Source organism: Kogia breviceps, chromosome 11 (assembly GCF_026419965.1).
Source record: "Kogia breviceps isolate mKogBre1 chromosome 11, mKogBre1 haplotype 1, whole genome shotgun sequence".
Lineage (NCBI taxonomy): Eukaryota > Metazoa > Chordata > Mammalia > Artiodactyla > Physeteridae > Kogia > Kogia breviceps.
The window spans coordinates 35,980,945-36,004,224 of record NC_081320.1 but is presented as its reverse complement, the minus strand read 5'-3'; the positions used below and the strand labels follow the sequence as shown (position 1 = coordinate 36,004,224).

Below are 23,280 nucleotides of genomic sequence, written 5' to 3'. Positions count from 1 at the left end.
TGTTTTCCATAGAAACAACCCTACATTTCCAGGTTGTTTGTTTTTTTCTCCCACCAGCCAGGGGGTGTTGTTAAAAAGTCCCAATTCGTAGGTTTTGGTTTGGGACAGGGAAGAGGATGTTTTACACGGTTAAGCTTGGGACAGGGGGCAAATCCCCCATATACTTTTTCAAGGCAGAAGCACAAAATGACAAAACAGCTCAGAAGAGATGTAGTCAGCTTCCTGGGCACAGCACTGCCCTGCAGCGCTGTCTTGGAATGTTGTTCTATGACCCTGTCATGGCACAGAGGCTCCAGGTTGGCTTCTAACACTACCCCTAGGCTCTTCATGACATTTTTTTCCCCCTTAGATTCCATATGTATGTGTTAGCATACGGTATTTGTTTTTCTCCTTCTGACTTACTTCACTCTGTATGACAGACGTCAGGTCCATCCACCTCACTACAAATAACTCGATTTCATTTCTTTTTATAACTGAGTAATATGCCGTTGTATATATGTGCCATATCTTCTTTATCCATTCATCTTTCGATGGACACTTAGATTGCTTCCATGTCCTGGCTATTGTAAATAGAGCTGCAATGAACATTGTGGTACAGGACTCTTTTTGAATTATGGTTTTCTCAGGGGATATGCCCAGTAGTCGGATTGCTGGGTCGTATGCTTGTTCTATTTTTAGTTTTTTAAGGAACCTCCATTCTGTTCTCCATAGTGGCTGTATCAATTTACATTCTCATCAAAAGTACAAGAGGATTCCCTTTTCAACAGAGGAGCATCGTGATGAGTTTGTGTTTTGGATTTAAGGTTTTTTTTAACGTGGACCATTTTTAAAGTCTTTATTGAATCTGTTACAATATTGCTTCAGTTTTATGTTTTGGTTTTTTGGCCGCGAGGCATGTGGGACCTTAGCTCCCCGACCAGGGGTCGAACCCACACCCCCTATATTAGAAGGCCAAGTCTTAACCACTGGACTGCCAGGAAGTCCCATGAGTTTGTGTTTTCAAAGATGGTTGTGCTTATAGACTGGACAAGGCACTCTAGAGACAAAACTCAGGAGGCTCCTGGAGTGGTCCTAGTGAGGAATGATGATGGCTTGGACTCCATTGGTAACAGTGGGAAATTGACAAGAAAGGATGGAAGTGAGAGGAAGGGGGGAGTTTAGGATGCTGTCAATGTGATCTGGAACACTGGGGACGGATCAGATTTGGTGGAGATCATGAGTTTGACTTTGGACATTTTTAAAACCATTGATTTGTGTTGTCTGTGATACAGAAAGGTTAGTAATGCTTTTACCCCTGGGGGTAGAGTCTAAGGAACTGTGCTTTTAACTTGTGCCTCTCATGATCTGGTCTACTGCCTTATCTGTGGGGTAAACCCATGAAATGAGCTTCACTGTGCTCTTAAGGTACACTGTGAGTACAAGAAACAGATTTGGGTAGCGATTAAGAACACAAGCTGTGAAATCAGACTATCAATTTGAATTCTGGCCCTTGTAACACTGAGGCCTAGGGGAGTTGTTCCAACTGTAAGATAGAAAATGAACGACATCAACCTCATAGGTGACTGTGAAGTGATCCACATAAAGCACTTAGCAGAGTGCCTTGTACGGTACATGCTAAACAAATCTTCCTGGTTGAGTTATTAAATCCAAATGACTATGCATTTTAAAACAAGCCAAAACCTGGTACTGATGAGATAAGAAGAGTGACTCTACACACACCTCAAGGGACAGTCCCGGATGTTACAGGGCTGGACCCAGCCATTGGCTTCTGGAGGTGCTCACAGAAGGCCTCACTCACTTCCTGCCCATTGGCCATTACGCACTGGGGTCTCTGAACTCGGGCTCCCAAGTGGCCGCAAGTGGCAGAACAATGTGTCCAGCTACTAAGCTCCCAGAAAGTCTCTATGGAAAGGAATGAATGTCACGACAGCCCCCTGGATGAGAAATGATGAGGGGCTGGAGACAACCTGGCCAAAGACCACTGCCAGCTGTTTTCTGGTTAGCTGCCTGTCTGGTGCTCTGAGTAGCACACTGAGAATAAGCCACCATACAGTGCAAGGGAGTCCTTTAAATCTCCTTTTCCTTCAACTAGCTTATTGTAATAACTGGTGGGAATGGCAGCCAGAATGGGGCCCTTGGACCACAGCCTGGGAGAGGGGCTACTGCGGACCAGCTGGATCTGCCAGAAAAATCTCAGAGAGAAGCTGGAGGTATCCTTTGCAGTGCGCTGGCTCCTCAGGACTCTCCAAGCAGAGCCAACAGGACAAGAGTGGAGGGTCTCTCAGGGGATGCCCTAATGGGTTCTATTTCTCCAAAGTGGATCAGGCCGAGAAATGAAAGATGTTTAGCAGGGAGCAGGAATTAAGCAGAAATGTTAAAGTTGCATTTCAATTCCATTCTTACTTTTCCATGAATTCTGAATCTAAACTTCAGATTAGTCTTGAAACTGCATACATCATTTGTCCTGGAGACATCTAGAAAGGTGAAAATGGGAGTTTCCTTTAGAAACGTTGAAGCTGACCCCCTCCAATAATTATAGCGTTTTTTTCTTTAATCCCCATTCTAAGCAGCCTTTCCCTTCACTTTTGACACATGGTAAAAAGATAAGGTAGGACACGATGATGACACATTTGTATATGAGCATAGAAAGTGCCAGATTTTTTTGTAATAATCCCAAGTAATTGACAGTTACCAGCTGTGTCCACAGGCTCCCTCACAGAGGGACTGATTTAACTTAATCGTTTTCCCGGTTTTCCTTTTGATTTAGGAATTTTTGTCCAAAGTTGCAAACGGTATCATTTGCAAAGGAGAAGGGAATATATTTGTAGTTGCCCCCTAGGATTACAGTTTATTTAAAACAAATTTTAAAAATAGCTATGTTTGGGCTTCCCTGGTGGCGCAGTGGTTGAGAATCCGCCTGCCGATGCAGGGGACACGGGTTCGTGCCCAGGTCTGGGAAGATCCCACGTGCCGCGGAGCGGCTGGGCCCGTGAGCCATGGCCACTGAGCCTGCGCGTCCGGAGCCTGCTCTCCGCAACAGGAGAGGCCACAACAGTGAGAGGCCCGTATACCGGAAAAAAAAAAGAACTAAGTTTATTATTTTCCATTTAATCCTTATGGCCATCTTGTAAATTAGATTAGTTTTACTTGCAGAGGTGGACACTTAAAAAAGCTAAGTGACTTTCCCAAGGTACTTCAGCTGGATTGGGGCCCAGTGTGTCTGTCTCCAAATCTAACTCTTTCTACTCTGTCACATTTCACAAAGACACCTTGACGATTCAAGGCAGGACATACGTGCATTTCTTTAAAAAAATGTTTTTTTACTGAGGTATAATTCACGTACAATAAAATGCTCAGCTATCAGGCATGCGGTTTTATGAGTTTTCACAATTGTATGCACTTATGTAACCGTGATCCCAAGCAAGGTATATAACATTTCATCCCCCACAAAGTTTCCTCTTGCCTCTTTTTTAACCAATTTCCCTCTCCTCCCAGGCAACTACTTCTTCATTTCCATTAATACACATCAGTACTATCTGTTCTTGGTCTTCATACGATACGTAATCTTGTGTGTTTGGCTTCTTTTGGTTAACCTAATATTTCTGAGATTCACCCATATTGTGTATATCAGTCATTCATTCTTTTTTAAAAATAAATTTTATTTATTTATTTATTTAGTTTTGGCTGCGTTGGGTTTTGTTGCGGCGCACGGGCTTCTCTCTGCAGTGGCTTCTCTTGTTGTGGAGCAAGGGCTCTGGGCACATGGCTCTCAGTAGTTGTGGCATGCAGGTTCTGTAGTTGTGGCTCACGAGCTCTGGAGGACAGGCTCGGTAGTTATGGCGCATGGGCTTAGTTGCATGTGGGATCTTCCCAGACCAGGGCTCAAACCTGTGTCCCCTGCATTGGCAGGCGGATTCTCAACCACTGTGCCACCAGGGAAGCCCTCTTTTTTTTTTTATTGCTGAATAATATTCCATTGTATGAATACACCCACAAAGTTACACCTTATTCTCATAAACATTTCTGATTTTCTTAACTCTACCTCACTCCCTTGGCCTCCTAAAGAGTTTTGCAAGCTGGAAATACCTAGATTAGGTTCTTGTGACCAAGTACTGATATGTGTGGAAAAAAATATTTGTGAAAGAAGGCAAATGAAAGAATTGATTCCACAGTTCTTAGCAAATCTTCCCTCTATTAATATTTATCAAGTTAGTAATTGTTTTGCAACTAGAAGACCAGTGTCTGCATTACCACCAATAATGATGCAGATTTGGGATATGAGCTCCGTGGGCTTCCTCAGGACTGAATTGTTTTTTAAAACGTTCAATATGGAAGTAAAACGTTGAACCCCAGAAGGCTGAGGGGGAAGGGAACAGCTGGCTGGACGCCTAGGAATAATTTTACTCAGTTTACTTAGTTTACATAGTTAATCATTATGTAGTACACTTGAAACCAATATAATATGTCAATAATACATGAACAAAACCAAAATGGGCAATGGACATGAAAAGACATTTCACCCATGAGGATATACAGATGACAAGTCAGCTCATGAAAAGATGTTCAACATCACAAGCTGTTAGGAAAATGCGAATTAAAACCATAATAACATACCAGTACACACCTATCAGAATGGCTAAAAAAAGAAAAAAGAAAAAAAATTAGTGACAATACTAAATGAGGGTGAAGATATGGAGAAACTGGATCACCATATTTTGCTAGTGGGAATATAAAATGGTACACCAGTTTGACAGTTTCTTTAAAAAGTAAACATACAACTACCCTAGGACTCAGCTGATGCACTTCTAGGCTTTCATCCCAGAGAAAAGAAAACTTATGTTCACATGAAAACCTACACAGGAATGCTTATAGAAGCTTTACTCATAGTAGCCCCAAACTAGAAAAAAACCCAGATGTCCTTCAGTGGGTAAAGAGTCAAACAAACTGTGGTTCAACCATACATGGAATAGTAGTAAGCAATAAAAAGGAACCAACCAGTGATGCACACAACAACTTAGATAAGTCTCTAGAGAATTATGCTGAAAATCCAATCCAGAAAAGGTTATATATTATTCAATTACATTTGTGTAACATTCTTGAAATGACAAATTATAGAAATAGAGAAGAGTCAGTCGTTAAGGAGGGGTTGGAAGTGGGAGGGAAGTGGGTGTGGCTATATTAGTGGAACAGGAAGTCTCTTCAAGGTGATGGATTACATCAATGTTAATATCCTGGCTGTGATATTACACTACAGTTCTGCAAGATGTTACCTTTGGAGGGACACTAGGTAAAGGAACAAGAGAACTCTCTGTATTCTTTCTTACGACTGAATGTGAATCTACAATATCTCAAAATAAAAAGTTTAATTTAAAAATTGGATATAAAATCCACAAAGAGATTTAATTACATTGAAACACTTACCCAAAGCCCCACCCATCTATTGCACTTGTAAATACCACATTTCCCTGGTCTGAAGAGAATTAAATGTGAGAATCATCCATGTCCTCCAAGCCAGTGCTCCAGTCATACACTTGCTCTCCTTGCTCAGAATTTGGATTCACTTGGGATTCAGTCTCTCTCTGCTCTTTCTTCTAGCACTTTAGAAGTAAAAAAGAGTTCCTGTGAGTGCATTAATCTAGGAGAGATGGTAAAATGGCAGAATGTCATTCAGATGCTTTGCACGCCCACGACAGGAGACAGTGTCTAACCCTTGCTAAGCCTAGAATCGTAAGTCACAGTTCGAGCTCATATTAAGCACACATGGATGGCGATGACGTTTATAACAATCATTAACTTATATGCTATCAACCCATTCTTTCCGCACCCAGCAAAGCTAAGTTGGAATACTTTTGAAAGGTAATTTTTGTGCTCATGAGTTGAAAGCAGACACTAATCTGTCGTACCTTCAACTTGGTTTCCAGTACCAGGGCCAGGTGTCACTAGAACTCATGGTTCCTACCCCCACAATCTTCCTTTTTAACCTTAGTCAACTCCCTCACCAGTTCTCACAGCAGATGTTTGAACTGTTCGCCCCTCTCTTCAGGCCCTCTTCCTGACCTCTAACCCTCAACTATTTTCACTCTCAAGTACGTAATCTTATTTCCTACCTCCGAGAGAAAATGGAACCTATTATTCAGAAATCCTGCAAGCTCCCCATAATTCAACCTGTAGTTCCATCTATATCTACAAATACCGCTGGCCCTTCTCCTTGTGCTGCAGGGTGGGAGTATTTCATCTGTACTCATCCCTGACTATCTCTTCAGGGAACTAGATCCACTGATCCATTCTTTTTCACTGCTCTACCTTTATCATTTCCTTTCTTTAGCAAATAAATATTCTCAAGTCAGTCTCATCAACGGTACTCCACCGTCTTGAAGAAGACATTTCAAACCTCCATGCATGGCATACAAGGTGCACCATCATCTAAACTCTATACTCCTTTCTACTCCCGCCTCTTACCACTACTTAACAGGATCTCATTCTTCAACTATAGCAAATAATTTGCAGTTCTTTGAATGAAACATTGTACTATGCTTTTTTTCCTTTATAACTTTGTGTATCTCATTCCTTCTCTCTTGAAGGACTTTACCATAATTCTCTACCTGGCAAACACTACCTCCCTTCCATCTCAAGGCCTCTTTTGTGAGACTTTTCCTAACTCTCCCTTTCCTCCTGACCCAGTCTGGGTGAAGCATCCCTCATTTATGCTCTCAAATCACATCCAGGGTTTATCTCATTGATCTCCAAATATCTCTTTTAAGTGTTTGTCTCCCCTACCACACTGTGAGATCTTTGAAAAGAGGGACTCTGACCTGTCTTTATAGTCATAGCCCTTAGCACAGAGTGAACATCCAAGAACTCATTCATTCAACATATAGGTATGTTAATGTTTGCTGAATAATGAAATGAATGCTTTGGTAAAATTTCATCTAAAGACAGGTAATAAAAAAAGCCAAAGAATCTCCTAATATTGCTTCACTGTGAAACCAAACTACAGGATTTTAAACAAGAGAACATTGAAACCTATTGTCCAAGCTTTATATTCAAGGATGCTGCCAGGAGATGGAGGGGACTCCTAAGATGACACTTGTTCTACTGCCTCTCTTCTGGTATGATGACTGTGACACATGTGAATCGAAGTAAGTGAATTTTCTGTAGCAATGCCTCATACTCAACTCAGCAACTTCCTTACAACTCTTCTTTGAGCCACAATTTTTCAAATACCGAAGTAAAGGATAAAATACCTGTTCTAAAATATTCTTAAGGTGAGAACAGGCCTCTGTGGGGTGAATTTCAGTTCCACTCTCAATAGATCTATCATATTAATCACTAAAACTGGACCGATGTTTTCGAGCCAGGCTTGTCGCAGAACTGCCTGTGTCTGATTAAAAAAGAAAGAAAAATGTAAAGCTCGTGATTTGAAATAAGTAAAGCACATGAGAAAATCCTGATTAATAAGCAGCTCATTTCCATACTCCTTTATCACAACTCAGACCATGCCAGTCAGACACAGGTGTTCAACAGACATTAACAAAGTATATAACACAGAAGCATAGAACTACAGACAAGAAATCGTCCTTGCCTTTATGGAACTGACAACTTATTTATGAAGGATAAATAAAATTATGTAAAAGACAGTGAAGAGGGCTTCCTGTGTGGCGCAGTGGTTAGGAACCTGCCTGCCAACGCAGGGACATGGGTTCGAGCCCTGGTCCGGAAGGATCCCACATGCTGCGGAGCAACTAAGCCCGTGCACCACAGCTAATGAGCCTGCGCTCTGGAGCCCGCGAGCCACTACTGCGGAAGCCCGCATGCCTAGAGCCCGTGCTCCGCAACAGGAGAGGCCACGGCAGTGAGAAGCCTGCGCACCACAATGCTGCAACTGGAGAAAAGCCCACACGCAGCTGCCAAGACCCAGCACAGCCAAAAATAAATAAATTTATTTTTTAAAAAAACACAGTGAAGAGTTTCGTGGAGACAGTGAAGAGTTTTGTGGAATTTTACACACACACACACACACACACACACACACACACACACACATAGTTTACTGAATTTTATTCAGTAAATAATCAGAAAACAAACACTCATGTTGCAAACACACAGGTTGAGAAACAGAACATTCCCCCAGAAGTCCCCTATGTATGCCTTCCTGATCATAAACAACCTCTCAGCATTAACCACTATTCTGCTATTCTAAAGTCAGGTCTGTTCATTTTACTCGTCTTCTCAGGGCACCTAAGACACTACAAAGACTAAGGCTGTGCTTCTCCAGTTGGGGGACCTGTGCCCTTACAGGCAATCAGACGGGAAGTTACAGAATAATTACAGCATATCTTCTTGGAATTATCAAATTTTCTCCATTTCTACAAGAAAACCTCATTTCATTGTGCTTTTGTTTTACTGTGCTTCACAGATGTCGCATTTTTTACAAACTGAAGGTTTGTGTCAACCCTGCATCAAGCAAGTTTATTAGGACCATTTTTCCAACAGCATTTGCTCACTTCATGTCATTATGTCCCGTTTTGGGAATTCTCACAATATTTTACAATTTTCATTATTCATCTATTTGTTGTGGTAATCTGTGATCACTGAACTTTGATGTTACCATTGCAACTCAAAGAAGGCTCAACAATCGTTAGCATTTTTTAGCAATACAGTATTTTTTAAATTAAGGTACATACATTTGTTTTTTAGACATAATGCTATTGCATACGTAAGAGACTTCAATATACTGTAAACATAACTCTTATTTGCATTGGGAAACTAAAAAAAGTTCATGTGACTCGCTTTACTGTGATATTCATTTTACTGCAGTGGCTCAGAACCAAAACTGCAATATCTCAGAGGTATGCCTGAAATTTAAACCTTTTCTTATTCTTTTTAAAAAACATTAAAACAAATCGGGGCATTTAAGAAGTAGGACACAAAGGTGACAACATTTTTAAAGATAACACGTAAGGTTTCAAAGAAAAATTATTTTAAAAACTGAATTTAGAAAGCCACTCTTGAGTTTCACGTCGACCCGAGTTACATGCTCACTCTGGCCTTAGGGGTGAACTTTTTGAACTTTGGTGGGAAAGATAAGAAAGTCTAGGTTAAGGATCTGGAAGAGTAAGAGAGGGGAGGAGGAAGGCAGAGAGACAGCGTGTGTAGGTGGGAGGGGGGGTAGACTGACAGACCAACAAAAGACACTCAGTATCTTGCTATCAATTACCTCTCACAGTTCAGAAACTTTTCCACCAGAGTGAAACCTCCAGATCCTCCTAAACACCTCTCCCATTTTTGCTGAGTTCTTCTCCAAGAGGACATGACAGACACATCAAGGTACCTTAAAGTCATTCTCTCTACTACCCCTTCAAATCTTGGGGGATTTAACTCCATCACAGACCAGAACACTACTGAATGTGAAATGTAAAACCAGCTTTCTGATGGTCAGTGAAATGTCCCAAGTGGCAGAGTCATCGGCAGTCAGTTCCTCCTCTCTCCCCACACCTTCTTTAAGCAGTTAAATATTTCCATGTTACAATCCACTACCTGCGGACAGACCCCTTCCACAGCATCCACAATAATGCACCCATCACAAATGCAAACAGCCGTCGATACTTCTGAGGAGAAATCCACATGTCCTGGAGAGTCTATCAGATTAATCAGGTACTCCTCCTCACCTGAAATGAAATTGGAAGACACACATTTTCAGTTGTGCAAGTATACAGTACTCTTCCTCAGGCAACCCTGAGTAAGAGAGCTTCTAAGAAATGACTGAATAAAGCTAAAGAAGACAAAAGCTCAATCAACAGCTACCATTCCAATTTAGGAATTCCCAACGATGGAACTATCGATTCCAAACAGCATCAGTGGGCTTCCCTGGTGGCTCAGCGGTTGAGAGTCCGCCTGCCGATGCAGGGGACACGGGTTCGTGCCCCGGTCCAGGAAGAGCCCACATGCTGCGGAGCGGCTGGGCCCATGAACCATGGCCGCTGAGCCTGCATGTCCGGAGCCTGTGCTCTGCAGTGGGAGAGGCCACAACAGTGAGAGGCCCGTGTACCGCAAAAAAAAAAAAAAAAAAAAAAAAAACCAAAAACAAACAGCATCGGTATAAAAGTTTAAAGGATTGTATTTTTCTAATAATCTAGTAACCACTTATCAAGAGCTACTGTGAGCCAGGCACTGTGCTAAACACTTGTGCTCATCACACATTATTGAGCCCTTAAAATATCCATACAACATAAACATTCCTCTACTCACTGTGCAGATTAGGAAATTGGGACTACAAGAAACTAATGGAAAAGACACAAAGCAGGTAGCCAACTACTTCCCTACAACTTCTCAAAGAGCAGTGTGTGAATATGCACAGCAAGACTTACAGTCAATTCTAAGTCACAAATTTAAAGAGCAGCTACTATGTGCCAAGCAGTGTGCTACGTGCTCTCACATTTGATATACTGTATTCTTTAATCCTCACAACAAAGTTGTAAGCTGAGGGCATGACTCATGCCTATGTGTCCTGTTTTAGCACTGAAAGTCTCACATCCCGTCAAACGCCAACGTCAGTCCCACGTCCCACTAAGCCTTAATTCAGTCCCAGGCAAAGCAGAACTCCTGGCCACCCTAGGTTACAGAGACATCATATTATCAATTACAAGGTAATTAAGTAAACCAGCCAGAAAACCGGTAGTTCATTAGAATTCTATACTCATTCCCCATTCACTGATAAATCTGATACAATTCTCTTTTAATGGCATAATCATTACTTAAATGATCAAACACCTGAATATACCTATACTTTACTTTTGCTCCTCCTCTTAACTCAGTGTTTTTCAACTTTTGTGTGCTCCAGAACTACTACAGGGCTGAATGTTATAACTTATGGGCCATTTAAAGGAATTTCCCCAGTGTGATGTTAACAACTTGATGACCTGATTAGTGCCCTGTGTGACACTGATAATGATAAAACAACAACACTGTAGTAACCAAAGCCACAGCTCACATTTGTGGAGTGCCTATCTGGGCACTATCTGGCACTGTTCTAAACATTTTATAGACATTATCTAATGTTTTCTTACAACAACGCTTGCAGTAGTTACTACCATTAGGCCAATTTTACAGAGCAGGAAGCTAGGGCACGGAAAAGTAAAATATCTTTCTGAAGAACATCCAGCTAGAATCCAACTCTAAGGTAAATTGCCTAAGATCAAAGAATTCAAAATGGAAGAGTGAAAGTTCAAACCCATCTACCTTCAAAGTCATACCTTTAACCCCGATCCTCAAGATGGCATATATTTAATCTCACATGCCAAGATTCCACTGGTAGTGAATTTCTGAACACTAGGTTAAGGATTCCAAAATGCAGTGGGCTCGGTGGGAAATTCTGCCACCAATCAGCAAGACTGCCTTCTTCAATACCACTCCTTCTCCTGCTTCCTCTTTTCACGCAAATTGCTTTGTAAGGAATTCTGGCTCTGATGCACCCACCAGGGAAGACTCCAACCAGAGAGCACTGTGGACATCTCTAAACAAAGTCAAAGAACCTGTGCCCTGGAACAATGGCCCCGTGTGCCTCCTTAATCGAGTCTTTTACTGTCAGGTCTCACAGCATCAGTCTCACAGCTACCCTTTAGGATAAGCACCAGGGTCCCAACTAAATAAACCAGAGAAAAGTGAGCAGTGCTAGCAAGGTTCAGGGTTCTATCTGCTCCCATCACATAAAACAAAAGTTATGAGATTCTTGAAGTCATTCAGCATTTTTGCAGCCCAACCCTTCATTTCCTAAACATGCTAAAGCCCCCACAAGGGAAGACATTTACCCAAGGTCACAAAAGCAGTTGCAAGACAGAAACACACCCGGGTCTATCTACCACCTTAGTCACTTCCTATGAAGGTCACAGATGCCTCTACACTTTGCAGCAGAGGAAACAACACTTGTTTGTTCATTTGGCTAAGAACCAGAATAAGAAACCCTGGAGTGAAAAAAGATTGATGTTCACTTCCTGGAACCCATATAAGGGTTCTAAACCTCTGCAACCTACTCAGAACTTCTCTATGTTCACATCACCCTGGAGAGAAAGTCAGAGATCAAGGACCAGCTATCTTTCACTCAATTTCACATTGCTAAGATGTGCCATTACCATAAAGCATGGGGCCTATTGTTAGAACAACTGAAACAGTAACAGCAGCACACCTTTGACTAAGAGTTAGAGTGACACAGAGAGAGATACATGCGTGCACACACACTTAAGATGAGAGACTTTAGCATGCTTAAGAGCTGACAGGCACCAGGACAAAGGAGATAAGTCCAGAGCACAAGTCTCAGTGACAGGAGGCAAGCAAGGATGCTAATAATGTTACAGTTTGAGGGGCAGTGGCAAAAGGTTGAGAGAATGCTCCCATTTTCTGTGAAACAGAACGTAAAAATGTCTGCTGAGATTGTAGGAGAGGGACTGAGAGGTGGACTGAAGAGACTAGAAGGTTTAAGAGAGCTGTTGGAGAGAATGAGCAAGGCCCGACAGACAACATACTGGAATTCTGCCAGCAGCCCGAGGACCAGCCGATAACCCAGCACAAGTATGAGGAGAAAAAAGTGGAGAGAGTTAGCTCTATCGGGGTAGAGTTTTACTGGGAGGACAGAAGGTGAAGAAAGCAAACTGAGGACCTTGGCAAGACTGTCAGCAAAAAGACAAATCTGGGTTGTATGAGGCAGGAAGTAAATGAAGGACAGTGATGCAGCTCGAGACTGAAGGGCTTTCTGAAATCAAAGAATGGGTACCTTGCTACGCAGGCAAGAGAGCTGGGAAGAGTAAAGATTGTGGAGAAGGGAGTGTTTGAATTTGAAATGTCAAAGATGAACAGTTCTGGATGATGCTAAAATCCAGAAAGTAGCCATGCCAGAGGGAGGGTGAAGTGGAGATCTACACGTCACTACTGATGAAGCCATGCCGTTGGAGAGGTCATTTTCAGAAACGGTAAAAGCTACCCTGGTGGATCTGGGTAAAAAGGAAAACGATGAGCCAGGTGCCAAAGTCATTAATGAATGGGGACTGGGGACTGACTGATTTCCAAAGACTCCTGGTGCAAACGACGAGTCTGCAAATGTAATTACTTGGCTCCCAGGACTACTACCACATGCTAACTACTCTGTCTTCAGGGGAGTTTCTTAACCCCTGTGAACTCCATCTTGCATACATGTAAAATGAGGATAACATCCATCTCACACGATTGCTGTGAGGATCAAACAAAATCACGCATATGAGGCATCTGGCTCAGAATCCAACTATCGTGCACCCATTTTCTTAGATCTGGCATCAACTGAATGCATCACAAAGTAAAGCATTCATTATGTTAAGAGGAAATAATCTGATCTTTAGTCAAACAAGGGACAATGGAACCCTTCCCTCCCACCTGGGTCCCAAAGGAAGACGACAGAAATCAGAACCTCGGGTTAATGTTCACATATCTGGAAGGTAAGGGAAGCGACTGATACATGTCGGCCTTGTGTGAATCTGGATGGCATGAATCAGTTTCCCCGCGGCCTAGTGTTAAGAGATTAAGACCAGAGAGCCACAGAGTTGAAACTAACGTGGGTGTAAACTCTCCACTTGCCCACAACCACAACCCCTATGGAGGTGTTTATAAAGAGGTGAACCTGCACATGGATCTCTCTGCAGAAAGCCCTGCCATATCCTTGGTCTCCACATTTGGAGTACATCCAAGCTACAGTGTGGCTGCCACCTGGGTAAATACTGAGTATCCCACTGAACCAGGTAGTTAGCTAGCTAGCACATATGCCTGAAGTACAAACTGAAAGCCTGTATGTTAACGCCAACTGCAATTTGTTCTACATAGTGCTTTACAAAATTTTTTTTTTTTTTTGCGGTACGCGGGCCTCTCACTGCCATGGCCTCTCCCGTTGCAGAACACAGACTCCGGACGTGCAGGCTCAGCAGCCATGGCTCACGGGCCCAGCCGCTCGGCAGCACGTGGGATCTTCCCAGACCGGGGCACGAACCCGTGTCCCCTGCATCGGCAGGCAGACTCCCAACCACTGTGCCACCAGGGAAGCCCCCAGGGAAGCCCCCAATTTTTACTATGTTGCCAGTATTTTAAAAATTGGAGGATTTTACAAAAAAATCTTGATGCCAAGTTTTCTTGAAAAAACAAAACAAAACAAAACAAAAATACGGGGCATCAGTCAGCTGCAGCTGACTACACTAGCCCACAGCCAGGTAGTGGGCGGTGTTTCATGGGTGGGCAGAGGCTACTCTCTAACTCATAACAGTCCCACCCAGACTGCCTCATTCATGCAGAGCTGTTGACACCAGCACCATGTCAAGAACTAATAATATAGTACTTAATAATCAAATTAGGCTGGTGTTGGAATAAGTAGTTAACTCTTTGGGGGGGAATTTAAGTTAGACATCTACCTCACAGTTTGCATGTATACACATAACACGTGTACAATTATGGTAGGATTAAATGTAAGAACTGAAAGTATAAAAGAACTGGTGATAAACTAGAAGTAATTTTTATTTCAGTCTTGTGTTTTAATGTATATTCTACAACATACTGAATTTTCTATAATACATATAAACTTGTAAATTTATTTAAAATTTTTAAAAAGACAACTTAGAGTGAAAACTTCATTTCAGAAGTTCTGCAATAGCAATATTTGCTCACAGGTATAAAGAACAGCTACAGGGTAGAAATGACAACAACAGGCCTTCAGACAACAACAGTCCAGGAATTTCTAAGTATTTAATCCATCTGAATACATTTCTCTCATCTATAGTTGCATCCTAGGCTAAAGGATTCAAAGGTATTATATCCTCTTAGGATTTTTTTTTAGAATGTATACTGGGATTGGGATTATTTCCTAACTCTTGAAATGACCAGATAAATGTATAGTATCCTTATGAGAAGGGCACAAAGAGAGGTGGCTAAGAAATAGGAAAATAACAAGATTTAACAATATGGTCCCAACATTTATACCAAATTTTAGTCACAAATGTAAAGATGAGAGAGGCTCCATTTTCTCAAGGAAGAACTGGGGCCCTGGAAAATGCTAAGATACGAATATCACCTTGATGGTTTTCAACACTCTATCTGTAATATGCATAGTTTTGGTAAGCTTATTTGTTTACCTTAAACTAGAAAAATACCTTATCTTTCAATCCAAGTGAGGATTTGAAAACATTTTTGAAAGCTGGTTAAATTAAGAGTCAAAACCAGAAAGCACTTTATTAACATTTAGTACAGAGATCCTCAACTAACAGGGCATTTGGAAGGGGCATGGGAAGGAGGGAAGAAGTGGTAAACACAAAAATCACCTGCAGAGTTTCTTCAACCATCAGGTCTCCCTCCTCCAGAAGGGAGATCCCCTTCAGGTTGTCCCACCTTCACAGCAGGAAGTGCCCCATTCCAGAGAGTCAATGCTGAGATAGTGATGAGAATGTATCTCATCTCTCGGATGTTTTGAGAACATGTCTCAGTCAACATCCCCAACTTCCACCCCCATTTTGCAGATGTGGAAAGCAAGGCTCTAACTGTCAAGTGTGGTGACTGCCTAACCCACAGCCCCTTCTAGGCCATCATGGTCACAAAGAAACATGTTGAATACTTTATGGCTCCACTCCAATCACCACTGATCAGACTAGGAGATGACCATCCAACTACAGGCTGGCAGTCCATAGGTGCAACCTCTGCCATAGCCTGGCATCAAAACACAAGCTGAGCAACATCCTGCTCTTGAGATGTATGCTCGTAAACGTAGGAGAAAGCAGCAGTAAGCAACAGAACTACGGGAAAAAAACAGGAGTTGAGAGGAGGGGTCAGGGAAAGGGGAGTTTATGAAGATGGAGGCACTAAGGGTAGGCAAAAGCTATAAAATAGAGAAAAGACTTACAGGGTGAAAACAGATAAAAACAGAGAACTCAACCCAAGGATGACGGTGGAGTTCCAGAGGGAAGATCCGTTAACTTTTACTGATGGTCTCTAGAGCCATCCTGGAACCAGAATCAACATCTGCCTTCAGTTTCTTTGAGATGTCATTCCAATAATGCTCCTGCTTTTGGATTGTCATGACTCTTGTTTCCAGTATCATTTCACACATATTCTGTTAATAAGCCATCCCACCCCAACCAAGCTAGCTTAAGCCTCTGCTCTGTGCAATCGAGAAAGTATATCTAGGACACTCTGAAAGCAAGTTATCCAAGGTCATACAGTTCAACAAAATAAAGATTAGACCATTCAATTCCCTGGGACCTATAGCCATTTTCCTGCAACACTGTACCACAAAGACAAAAGGGAACTGGAATGACTAAAGGTGATGATACATAAAGTAAACCTTAATAAAATGGTTTAAAAAGGGTTGAGGGAGGGCTTCCCAGGTGGCGCAGTGGTTGCGAGTCCGCCTTCCGATGCAGGGGACACGGGTTCGTGCCCCAGTCTGGGAAGATCCCACATGCTGCAGAGCAGCTAGGCTCGTGAGCCATGGCTGCTGAGCCAGCGCGTCCAGAGCCTGTGCTTCGCAATGGGAGAGGCCACAACAGTGAGAGGCCCGCGTACTGCAAAAAAAAGGGGTGGTGGTGAAGGAACTGGAGACAAAGTCCAGAGAGCAACTAAAATTGACACTAAAGTAATCTTCAAATGAAAACAGACTAATAATATGAGTGTGGAAAAAGGAAGGCTACAAAGCTCTTAAAATCTATAAAAATAAGGAGAGAAAAGAAATAAACTGACCACTGACCCATTCACTGGATCACAGAATGAGGATGTTTAAAAGGTGAGAGGTAGTTTTTAAAAAATAAGGCATCAGGAGCTTCCCTCATGGCACACTGGTTGAGAATCTGCCTGCCAATGCAGGGGACACGGGTTCGAGCCCTGGTCTCAGAAGATCCCACATGCCGCGGAGCAACTAGGCCCATGAGCCACAACTACTGAGCCTGTGTGTCTGAAGCCTGTGCTCTGCAACAAGAGAGGCCGCGATAGTGAGAGGCCTGTGCACCGTGATGAAGAGTGGCCCCTGCTTGCCGCAGCAAGATAAAGCCCTAGCACAGAAACGAAGACCCAGCACAGCCAAAAATAAATATTAAAACAATAAAATTAATTTAAAAAATAAGGCATCAGTTTAAATACTAAACACTGGGAATTCATGTACCTAAAAGCTTCAAAACTGGTTTAGTTTAAAAACACTGTAAGACTCACCTCAAAGAGAAGAGTCATGTCCCATATAGTACAACCCTTGGTGTCAGTCCCAGAGATATGAAGGATAAATCACAGGTCTATTAGGAAAATGAAATATAGCTTTATTATTTTCTTCTAGTTATAAAAATTCACATTTTGTATAAAGTTTCCAAACAGTGCAAAATAAATATTTTGAAAAGTGTTAAGTTTCACATAATGCAGCCCCTAATAACTACAGTTAAGGTTCTGGTGTTTCCTTCCAGACACCTTTATCTATATATATAATATATTCTTATTACTAAAACATATTCATATCTTATAAGTATTTACTCTGCAACTTGCTTTTTGCCTCCTACTTTACGTTTTCTATATAATTACATATAGGTCAAACAGTTGCTTGAACAGCTGCATAGCATTTCACAGCATGGATGTATCAGTTTACTTAACTATTTTCCTTAACTATTTCACTATTTTCTTTAACTATTTTCCTTAACTATTTAAGGTTGTTGGCATTCTTTTCCCTAATACAAACTGTTGGGTGAATGTCAATGAACATATATCTCATGTGCCTGTATGACTGTTTCTGTCAGATAAATTCCTGGAAGTGTTACTGTCAAAATGGCATCCTGATCTGGGGATTAAAACTATAGTGATCATGGCAATGCATACACAGTCAAGTAAATAAGACTCTAGATCTAATAGGCAGGCCATAGGACAGAAGGAGGACCTAGCGAGGACATGGGACAATAAGGCTGAACCAGCAAGGTTCTAACACTCCAGACCTTCCTCTAAAGAAATCTATACAATCACCTGGGTGGAAGGGGGCACCTGTGAGCTGCCAGTTCTTCTGCCCTCAAGCCAGTCAGATGTCCCCATCTGTATTCAAATCTGGACAGCCTGACTCTGATCTGACAACAGATCATCTGGAAAGGTCAGAATGAAATTTGTGGAATGCAAAGCAAAAAACCTGAGGCCTGAAACTAATTCAGGAAGAGAAAGAAGGACACAAAAGATACAAAAACCATTGTTCTTTAAAACACAGATCGATTTACCTTTTGCATAATGTAGTGAAATGGCACTGGATTTCATCGTGATCCCTCGGACATGTTCATCCTCTCTGCTGTCCATGTACCTTAACTGTAAAAATGCAACATATGCATCCTTATTTCCCAATGAATTAAAATGTAATATTAAAATGACTGATTTGGATTTTTGTTTTAAACACTTAACTTTTTAGTCTTATTGCCATGAAATTGTTCGTTTTGTCCATTATTACCTTCTTAATTTCTGCAGCATTTTTCTTTCCTAGTACCACTTCTTTCTTCCACCTTTCCTTTCTCCTGATCAATGTTGAACTTTATATCAGTTGTAATGCAAGACAATCATAAACTGTCTACGTTGCTAGTAACTTTTTTTAAATTAATAGGCTTTATCTTTTTAGAGCAATTTTAAGTTTATACAAAACTTGAGGGCTTCCCTGGTAGCGTAGTGGTTGAGAGTCCGCCTGCCGATGCAGGGGACACGGGTTTGTGCCCTGGTCCGGGAAGATCCCATATGCCGCAGAGCGGCTAGGCCCGTGAGCCATGGTCGCAGAGTCTGCGCATCTGGAGCCTGTGCTCCGTAACGGGAGAGGCCACAACAGTGAGAGGCCCACGTACCACAAACAAATAAAAAAAAAAAAAGAAAAGAAAAATTGACTGGAAAGTAAAGAGGTTCCCAAGCATCCCCTCCCACACACAGTTCCCCTTATTAGTTACATCTTATATTAGTGTATAGTGTGATATATGTTACAATTAATGAACCAATATCAATACACTATTATTAATTAAAGTCCATAACTTACATTAGGATTCACTCTTTAAATGTATTATGACGTGTCCACCATCACTGTATCATATTTGTTAGCTGTATTAATCTTTTTGAAGAACAAATTGTGGCTTTATTGATCTTTTCTACTTCATTAATTTATGGTTTATTATTTCCTTTCATCTACTCACTTTAGAGTTATTGTACTTTTTCTCACTTCTCAACTGGGAAAAATAAAAGCACTTTATTATTTCATTCAACCCAGTTTTTTTAGCCTGCTATAGACAGTATCATGGGCCAGTTCCCCACCCAACGTGCCTCAAATGCCCAAGTCTTCCTTCAGTATCTTAGGTCTACTTTTTAATTTCAATTTTGCTTCTCTATCTCCTCTTCTCTATATTATCAGTCACCTGATAACTCCTGCTGACTATACTGTAAATTCACTGAAGGGAGGAACATCTCTACCTTTCTACTGCAAATAAATTATTCCAATTTCTTTCAGTTCACAGTTAAAAACAAAGGTCTCTATCATTTCATTTCCTAAAACATGATCTTCATCATGACCCTCAGGCTTCAGAAGCCTTCCTTTGGTACTTAGGTTAGCCTTCAAGGTCTTTGTAATCTGATACATTTTTTGTACCTGTACCTTTTTCTCTCTCAGTATAGGCAAACGTTCCACTCAAATCAAGCACAATCCACAAATTAGCCTTTATGCATTTTATCCACATTATTACCCACTGTGAAGCATCTCTTCCACCTGTGAAATTTTCCACAGTCATGCCAGGTTATCAAATGACTGGTTGCAAAAGCTCTTTCTTGCACATAAAATATTAATATAAAGTAACATAAAGCAATCTAGAAATAACTTTTTCTCAACAATCTATTTTATCTTGCTAAATGAATTGGCAGCTTCTTAGATGCATGAACTATGCTTTATATTTTTTCGATCTTTAAGAGCACAACGAAGGACTCATCACATTGTAGATTTGCTAATACTTACTGAAATGCAAGTATATATCAAATATAACATACCTTGCCTGCCAGGCGACTGGAGATGATGCCATTGCTAGATATAAGACAGTCAGCCAGAGTAGTTTTTCCTGTTAAAGTAACATTAAATATTAAATGTTAATTAACATTAACATTAAATATTAATTTAAATCGATTTTTTTAAAGGGTGAGGTAGGTAGATTGTTTCAACAAATTTAACATCTACCATAGAACTGGTTTAGCAAATATTTCCTATTTACCTATACTAAGTGAATCGAGATACAATGGGCATTTTAATTAGAACTTTGAACAAAACATCATCTAGAAGGACACAGATTCCAGCACTCCACAGTGCTGTAATCTGTATTGCCAACCCTGCGGATCAACCTCAGTTTAAAATCCATCAAGCAACATTTTTTATTAAGGACAGAAAAAATTTTTTTAATTGAGGCATAATTTACACAGAGCAAAATACACAGACTCTTAGGTGATAAGACAAACCACTGTACCAATCAAAATATAAAACATCTGACAAACAACTTTTACAGTTACTCAAATCTGTCCGACCAAGAATTTGATCAAGTTTATTGTAATGATTGCATCAGTCATCAGATATCCATAACTGTGTCCAGGCCTATAAACTTAAACTCTTGATAGCTCAGCATGACAAAAGGATAGCACAGCAATCATTTTTTCCTCTGAATGATATACTGGGTAAAACATCACCACAAGGCAATGGAACATTATCTTTTGCCATATTTCCCCATGTATGGCCTCAGCTGGCTTTTGCCAGTTAAACTGTTGGAAGAAAATACCCATTTGGCAAAGACATTCATGAAATTTACCCATATCTCCTACTGTTTGCAAGCCAATGGAGGGCATCAGCTACACTGCAGTGACCAAGGCTACCTAGTATCTATGTTCAAATATAAACGTAGGAATCTACTCTAATGATAAAAAAAATTCTTATGATACTCTAGTACCCATTTGAACCTTTAGTACTGTATTAAGTGCTTGCCATGTAAATATTACGTATCAGCGTATAACCCTAGAGCGTCACTTTCCTGCTTCCAATGGAGTGGAACATTCTAAGTACGGCGAGCATATATCCCCCCAAAATGCAAGTGTCAAGAAAGCGGGGACTTTGCTTTATTCACAACTGTATCCCTAGGACCAGAACAAGTCTTGGCATATAAGAAACGTTCAATAAATTATCCGTTGAATGAATAAATGAATCACAGATTTTCTAGGATAGTATTATTTTAACATACTTTAAAATAGTAAATTGTAAAGGAATTTGCTATACACACACATGCCACTGACTTGCCGCATGATTTAATTCACAAAGCAAAAGAACATACTTTTGTCAAACTTCATGTCCTCAAAACGTGAGCAGCATAATTATAGAAACTCGTGGGGTAGGATGTCACCAGATTTGTATACAAACCTCATTCTCAGTTGACTTCACTTACAAAGTGATCCATCACCTCTCCTTTTAGTTCCCATAACTACTTCACGTGAACTATTATATCAATGGCAATAGCCACCTAACGTCTTTTCTGCCTTTCAATCCATCCAAAACACTTCCACCGGACCATTCTTACTAATGTACTTTTTGTTTACAACATGCCTGCTTTATTCTGTTCTCCCAATGGCTCCCTATTACCTAATAATAAATAATGCTAATGATCCATCTTCATGGTAAAGCACGTACCTGCCAAGGGCTTCTCATTATCATCATTTAATCCTCACAATGCGATAAGGTGCGTTTGGTTTTTATTCCACTACACAGAGGCTGCAGACTGAAGCTCAAAAAGGCCAAGTAACTGGAAATGGAGTTTTGAACTCAGGTTGTCTAACTCCAGAGCTGGAGCACTTAACCCATATCCTAGTGCCTAGCTGGCACGAAGGGCTCTTTAAGATACAGCCCAGCCTACCTCTTCACTTTTCTCTCCTACTCCCTCACCTTCAGGAGGGTATATAGGTTTTATTTCACACTCCCAATCCTATCACTTTGCTGTGGCTGCATGAACTAAGAGAGAGTCTGAAACCAAGCGCGGGCTTAGCAGGAGGCAATGCTGTGGTATGAAAGCAATGCCTGTGAGAAGCTAAGCACCATGCATCCCTGCCCCCCTCTCATGTCCCGTGCTGTGGTCACATACATTCATTCTCCCCTTGCTGACATTATTCCCACTTGAAATGTGTGTCCCCATCTGCCATCTTGAATCACCCTTCAGGGGTCATCTCTAACACTCTTATAAAGCCCTTTTCTTAACCCATTACTAGCTTCCCGACCCTCCAGCTCTCTCAACCCTTAGAGTCTACTTTTTCCGTGTCTCATGTTGCGCTGCCTCAACCCCCAAATCACCTCTCTATATAGCTGGGCTGGTGCCCTGTGCATAAATCTCTACCTTCTGACATAGCTAGCAAAATACTTCGAATTTAGCACATGTTCCATGAACATCAGACGAGTTAAACAGAATCACATAACACAGGTTCTGAGGACATTATGTCAAGGCTACAGACGTGTTACATTACAAAGCCATTTCAAAATACTTGACAAATACTTAAAAACTCAACTTCTCGTTTAAAAGACAACAAAATATACTACATAGAAGAATAACAATCACTAGTTAGCTGCGATCCTCCCACAGCAAACTTTTAAAGGAAATAAGACTTGCAGCTTAGCAAGGATTACTCTGAACTGCCCACAGCATCACTCCACTGACACATGTGGAGACGCACCCCCTTCGTTACTGAAAATAAGCCACTTAGAAAGGATTCTTACCATGGTCAACATGAGCCAAGACACAGATATTCCTGATGTTAGCCGTGTTTTTCTGGAGTTGAATCATCTTATCCAAACTATTGAGCACCATGGTCACTTATGTCCTGTGACTATTAATTAAACACGTATTACAAATGGCTGAAGATCGGGGCGTTAAAAGATCAAAGTTTCTACTGCTGGGAGCTGACAAGACTTCTCGAGTCCCTTAAAGTAAGAACCCAACGGATGCTTCCTTCTGAAGGGACAGACCCACCCAGGCCCAAGTCCAATTTGAGCACTTCAACAAATACTGTACCACGACTGTACTTGCGGAGTTTACTCATCCTCCCGGATCGGCCGTTTGCGATGAATCACAAAGCTCGTGGGGATTGGGTGCACAGTGACACCTGGAACTCTGCCCCGTACTCTGTACTCGAGCATTATTTCTCCAGGTCAGCGATTACATACTGGAAGGGTCTTATGCAGGAGGGAGAGAAGATGCCGACATCTCTCTCTTCCCCTGCTCGATCTTTTTCCAA

General features: G+C 41.3%; 2 long non-coding RNA genes across 5 annotated transcripts in view; one reads left to right on the top strand and one right to left on the bottom strand.

Moving 5' to 3' along the window:
• LOC131765452 (uncharacterized) overlaps positions 1–23,280 on the top strand; it is a 76,351-nt gene that overhangs the window by 38,502 nt on the left and 14,569 nt on the right. The gene's annotated exons all lie outside the window — the stretch shown is intronic.
• Positions 9,460–22,867, bottom strand: LOC131765449 (uncharacterized). 2 transcript variants are annotated; one of them, XR_010835465.1, is made up of 5 exons: positions 22,763–22,867; positions 20,017–20,084; positions 18,231–18,315; positions 17,200–17,276; positions 9,460–9,668 (listed from the first exon to the last, which is right to left on the bottom strand). It is a non-coding gene; the product is annotated as an uncharacterized lncRNA (long non-coding RNA). The 2 variants fall into 2 exon arrangements; XR_010835466.1 differs by lacking the exons at positions 17,200–17,276; positions 18,231–18,315.